Raw genomic sequence first — 6,664 nt, forward strand, 5'->3', positions numbered from 1 at the left:
AAAAAAAACTATTAGCATTTTGAAAATTTTAGAAAATTTTTCAACAAAAATAAATCCTATGTTAATAAATTGAATTGTAGAAAGTAAAATGTAAAGAAAATCAAAGTAGAGATTTAAAGATGTTTACAACGTTTGAAAAACAAATGCAATCATAGTATTTACTCTTTTACTACAGTTGCAATTGAGAGAGAGAGAGAGTTGTGTGGAAAACAGCTCTATACCTATATCAAATTTATATTTTTAAGGCATCTCAAATATTCTAATAAAGCTCTAAAGTCTAAAACCATACCTGAACTTATTTACCAAAAAAATAGCCTAAAACCATATCAGGACTTATAAGAAGCTTTACTTTAAAGGAAAACCATATCGGTTCAGTGGTTAGCGAGATCCATCGGTACAGTCAAAAAAGCTTATTACTTTATAGAATAGGATAAACTTCTCATGAACATATTTACTTTTGTTTTGTAGTAAGAATATTATTTTGGAATCATTATATACCGTTTCTGATCAATTCAGCTATATTACAAACTGTAATAACAATTTCTTGTAATATTTAGAACTAAATTACATGTCATGACATAAAATAAAAAGAGAAATCCCTAAATTTTAGCCATCAACTTTATGTAGTTTTTTTCGTTCTTTGGAAGCAATTACTCTTGTTATTTACTGTTTGTACTAGTATACATATGTCCCTAGAACAAACTATTCCTAGTATTTGCCAACCATAGAATACTAGAGATGAACAGTGATGTAGCTTGTTATCTACTCTTTGTACTATCATACATATGTACCTGAGCATAGAACAAACTATTTCTAGTATTTGCCAACCATAGAATACTAGAGATGAACAGTCATGTAGCTTGTTATCTACTATTTGTACTATCATACATATGTACCTTAGCATAGAACAAACTATATTAGTATTTGCCAACCATAGAATACTAGAGATGAACAGTCATGTAGCTTGTTATCTACTATTTGTACTATCATACATATGTACCTGAGCATTGAACAAACTATTTCTTGTATTTGCCAACCATAGAATACTAGAGATGAACAGTGATGTAAAATACCTGTAAAATACCTCTTATGGGCGAGGCTGACAGCCCGAGACCAAAACCAGTCCGAGTCCACCAGCCCAGGAAAACTAAGGGGAGCAGTAGTGTCCCCTTTTCTGTCCATTCACCCTAAATAATTTCAGTTTAGTCTTGATAATCTTTTTAGGTTTACCATTAACGTCACCCTTATATCCCCGCTAGGGCCGCAGCCCTTAGAGGGATTTTTATGGGGTGAGTTAAAGTTTCCCCTTCTCTTCATTCCTAAAATGGTTATGATTAGTATAGCTGTGTGCAGTCTTCCTAAAACTAGTTTCTTAAGAGTTAGTAGGGAAAGATTTGGTGAAAGCGTACAAATACAGGAGAAGTCATACGCGCACTTAATTTATCAGGGGAAAGTTTTCAGTTGGAGGTAAAACATCAGACTGTGGTTTTAAAATGTCTTTTAATGCAAATATGGAACTTTGGATTGAGATGAGTAACCGTTTACAAGGCCTACGAGCGGCTCTGATAGATAAGGCTCGGACTGACGATAATGATGTTAAGAGAGAAGTTGCGAAGAGTCTGTACAATAATGGATATCTAACCACCCAGCTTGAGTACAGCCGCCCAACCCCTGAGCAGCCTGTGGATGCCCAGGCTGATGAGTTGGCAGCACTCCAGCATGAAGTTGATATGCACGAAGCCACCAGCATTGCTATTTAAGGCTTTCAGCCTTAAGTACCTAGTTAAAACTGATTAATTATTAAGATTCAGATTAACTATCTAATTTTATCATGAAGAATGTTGGAGTCCTATCTATAATTTAGAAAATCTACTCTAATAAATCTGATAAAACCTAATGTTATAGTTTTTAATACTTTACCGCGACCTGTTAAGCAGTTGGGTGTTTGTCTGTCAGTTTCACCTTAAATGTTTTAATCTTTCAAGTCAGATATTTATAGTTAAATAACTATAATTTAGGTGTAATTTTATTAGAATATCCTTAATTTATTCGGCTAGGTTTTAGCCGCTTTAAGTTTGCAAGGTTTTTGCAAGTGTAAACCAGCTAGTTTTCCTAGCTTATATCTAATATTATTGCTAGGTTTTTGCAATGCCTTTTGTATGTGAGTCGTAGTTTTCCGTGATTATTAAATTTTCACCTAAAGATATTTGGCTAGGTTTTAGCCATTCCGGACTTGCAAGGTTTTTGCAAGTATAATCTTAGCTAGGTATTCTAGCTTTCGTTACCTAGGTATTTTTGCAAGGTTTTTGCAAATTATGGTCGACTAGTTTTTCTAGTCTTACAATATTATGGTTTTCACGCTATTTTTATTCTAAATAATCGAACCTACGCGTCGCCTTAATGAATTTAAGTACGTTATGAAGGTTAAGGGTGGGGAGATCTATAACTCGCAAGAAAATATGTCCTAGATGTTGTTGTCTTGCATGGCTGAAGGCTGGGCATTCTGTTAGGTAGTGTTCTACTGTTTCAGCATCATCAAATTCTTCACACTGTTTGCAGGTAGGTGCGGCTTCTATCTTCATGTTATTTAGGTGATAACCAAGTGTTGCATGGCCAGTATAAATTTGTGTGATCCTGTTCATCATCCTTCTTGGTTTAGTTATCAGTTTTCTCCACATGCCGTTTCTGACACTAGGTAACATCATTTTTGTTTGTCTACATGTTGTGATCTTCTCCCATTCTTTCTGCCAGTTTTTGAGGGTGAAGTTCTTAATTTCAGCTTTTATATTTGCGTCTGAAACAGGGATACATTCTCCAGGTGTGTGTATTTTCATCATTGCTCCCATTTTCGCTTTTCTATCGGCCACCTCGTTTCCAAGGTGGCCTTCGTGTCCAGGTACCCAGGCTACTAGCACTCTGTTGTCTTCTCCAAGTTTGTTTAGCAGTCTTTTAGTTTCGAAGATGACTTTGCTTCTTATTTGATAATTTTGAATTGCTGTTATAGCAGAGGTGTTATCTAGGTAGAAATTTACCGTCTTATCCTTTATGTTGTTTGATATGAGTGTGAAGGCAGCTTCTGCCAGCGCTAACAATTCAGCCTGATAGACCGTCGTATGACCTCCCAGGTGTTGTGCTCCACTGATCTTCAATCCTCCTCCAGTTATAATGTAGCCAAATCCTGCTCTTCCTGCCATCTTACTGCCGTCTGTGAAGAATGTGATTATTTCCTGGTCCTTTCTACCTGGTTTCAGATTGCTTTCTCTAGCCTCTTGTCTAGTGCCGATTTTTGTTTTAAAATGTGTTGGTACAAATTGTGTGTGTACCATTCTGTCTCTTGGTAAAAAGATTGTTTTAATGTTCTTTGCAAGTTTGCGGATAAAAACTGCATGTGATTTTTCACTGACTATTTCAGCCTGCTGCACTGTCCAACCGTTGTTCCATATCAGTCTCTTGTAGGTGTTGATACTTTGCGCCGATAGGTGAAAGACTATAGGTTCTAGTCCCAGCATCACTTCCATCCCCGCCGTGGGGGTGGACTTCATACTGTTGAGTATGGCCAGACATCCTTTCCTTTGCACTCTCTCCAGTCTTTTCCTATTCTTCCCATTCAGTTTACCTGTGATACCTTCAATCCGAATCATGGCTGCATACGTCAAAACCCGCCTCACTACCGCTGTGTATAGCCATCTGCATATCCTTGGGTTCAGTCCCCAATTTTTTGATACCATCCGTCTGCAGTACATCATGGACATGGTTGCTTTGTCTGTAATATTTCTTATATGAAGATCCCATTTAAGATCACTTCTGAATGTAACTCCAAGGTATTTCATACTGGATACATACTCCAGCTCAGTTCCATACATGTAGATTTTTGGTAGTACAGGATTTTTCTTATTGGTGAACAACATCAGTTTTGTTTTGCTCGCTGAAAAGCTAAGTCTGTGGTCTTCAGCCCATTTCTCCAGTATGTGGATGTCTCTTTGTATGTTTTGTGCGCAGGATATTTCATCCCAGCCAATTGAGATGTCCAGTATGTCATCTGCAAATATGTAGAGATCTGTTGGATTTCTCTCTGGCATTCTATCACTCAGGTTCTGCTGATTATTATTCCATAGGTGAACGCTTGCTACGGAGCCTTGTGGTGTGCCTCTAGTTGTTTGCTTTGAAACCATGACGTCATCATGCATGGCTGTTACTTTTCTATTTTTAAGCATTGCCTCGGTCCACATGACAGTTTGTCTTGATGCCCCCATCCTTTCCAGGTTATGTATCATCATATTTATGGAGGCGTTGTTGAAGGCGGCGTCGATGTCTGCGAACAGAACAATCGCACACTCGCCATTCAACTTTGCCTTCTCAATTTTCGCCACTACAGCATGGAGACAGTCCTCTGTGTTGGTGCTTTCCTTGTATGAGAATATTTTCTTGCTAGTTTTAGATCTGATATGATTTTCACTAACTTCCCAATAAAGTGTTCTTTCTAAACCCTTTAATAGGAAGCTAGAAAGGCTAATGGGTCTTTTAGATTTGGGATCAAGACTGTCTTTTTTACCAGGGTTATCAATAAACGCTACCCTGGTATCTAGCCAGGTTCTTGGGCACTTACTTTCCCTCACGCTTCTACGCCACATCTTCACAATGTCCCCCCCAATGATTTCAATGCCTTTCTGTAGATGACATGGAAACATGCCATCCATGCCAGGAGATTTAAACGGTTTAAATGATTTTAATGAATTAATAACTGTTTCAATATTAATAACTTTTTCAATATCAATAAAATTATTGTTATTACTATGGTCATAAGGCTCCGTATGTCTGTCATCTTGTTCGTCAGGAAAATGTGTATTTAATAAAACATTTAAGGTGTCCTTGATGTTTTTTATGTACTCCCCATTAGGTTTTCTCACAGTACCCAGCTCTCTATTGTTGTTCATCTTCATCAGTTTCTGTATCCTGGCTGCTGCGTCAAGCTTATCCATTTCCTGGCACATATTGTACCAGGCTTTTTTCTTGGCTGATTTAACTAATGTATCATGCCTATTTCTAACCGCCCTATATTCTGCTGCTCTTTCTTCATTATTAAATCTACCTACCCTTCTCCTATGAAGGTTAACTAATTTTTTACTAGCCTCAAGGTTCGAGCTCCACCATTGTGGACGATTTTTTGTTCTTTTTTTAACACTAGGACAACTATCATTGTAAGCATCTATAATATCATCCCTGAGCTGGTCTGCAGCTGTATCTAAGTCTACCAAATCTACATTACCTCTTTTATTCCGTTTTTCTTGTAGAATCTCCTTGTATTTCCGCCAGTTGGTTTTCTTTATACATCTAAAATTATCAGAGTTATTTATGTTAACATTTTCAGTTAGTTCGAAATCTAAGTACGCATGATCGGAAAAGGATTCAATTTTGCTGACTCTCCATCCAACGACCCTATTAATCAGAACGTCCGAGACAAAAGTAATGTCTAAAACCTCGCCTCTCAAGATGTTAGAAAAAGTTGGTTTGTTACCTTCATTTAAAACTATAAGGTTTTTTGAAATTATGAATTCAAGTAAGTCTTCTCCCCGCTTTTGGGACTCTGACGAGCCCCAACTCAGATGTCTTGAGTTTACATCTCCCCCAATGATAAGTGGTAAGCTATTAACTCTGGCGTATTCAACCAGTTCTATTAATTTTTTGGCGGGCGGCGATTTTTTCTCCGCCTCTGGTTCACCTGGACAATAAATAGAGCAAAAGATTATTTGTTTATTATTAAACCTGAAAAGAACAGCTGTATGATCTCTGTCCGTGAATTGGTTAAGTTGGCAACCCCTAACCTCCTTGCTGGTAGCTATGCAAGCCCTATTATCATTATCTTTACTACAATAAATATTAACATTGTGAAAGAATTTTACCTTATTATTTGAAATATACGGTTCTTGTACAAGGATAATTTGTCGTCTAAATCCTGTCCGTTGAGCATGTGTTGTCGTCATCATTGTATCCGTCCGGTCATGGCTCCCAGTTAGCCTGGCACCACATTGAACTGTAGCAGAGACAGCCCGGTGGAGGTTGGCCTGGGAGATTGGTGTGTAGTTATTTGTCAGCACTGGGTTGAGCATTTGTCTCAGGGAGTATGCTCTCATACTTCTTATATGCCTTGTCTCTCAAGTCCTCCTTCACCGCGGTGATCATTCCACCGTCAGATAGGAAGACATATGACATACTGAGCTTCAAGCGGCCTTTTAGCCTGATGAGTTCCTTGAACAGCTTCTCATCCACCTGCAGTCCAACTGTGAAGAAGCCATTCTCCGTGTCTGACAGCTTGTTCTTGGTGATCTCTGTCACCTTGAAATGATAGTCCCTTGACTCTCCGGTCTCAGGGTTGACATATTTGTCCTTTATGATCTTGTTCCACAGTTTTATCTTGATCTCCATTGTTGTCAGATCCTCGCAGAAGAACTTTGTATGGATCTTGCCCTTCATACTGCGGTATAGTCTCTCCTGTGGCTTGTAGATTATAAACCTTATGCCCATATCCTTGATCTCCTCTGTGTGAGGGTCCATCCTTCTTATCTCGTTCTGGACAAACTTGGCAATTACACGCAATCCAGCCCGTACGGTTGTTGATTCCGCCAAAGATTGAAAGATCAAAGTCTTCATTTCCATTTGTCAGAAA

General features: G+C 38.2%; 1 long non-coding RNA gene across 1 annotated transcript; it reads right to left on the reverse strand.

Annotated features, from left to right (window-relative positions):
* Window positions 1–1,067: 1,067 nt before the first annotated feature.
* On the reverse strand, window positions 1,068–6,068 carry LOC145316193 (uncharacterized). Its single transcript, XR_013878497.1, has 3 exons — window positions 5,901–6,068; window positions 5,267–5,331; window positions 1,068–1,187 (listed from the first exon to the last, which is right to left on the reverse strand). It is a non-coding gene; the product is annotated as an uncharacterized LOC145316193 (long non-coding RNA).
* Window positions 6,069–6,664: the final 596 nt, after the last annotated feature.

Source organism: Acartia tonsa, chromosome 1 (assembly GCF_053477335.1).
Source record: "Acartia tonsa isolate MP-2025a chromosome 1, ASM5347733v1, whole genome shotgun sequence".
In the NCBI taxonomy this organism is placed as follows: domain Eukaryota; kingdom Metazoa; phylum Arthropoda; class Copepoda; order Calanoida; family Acartiidae; genus Acartia; species Acartia tonsa.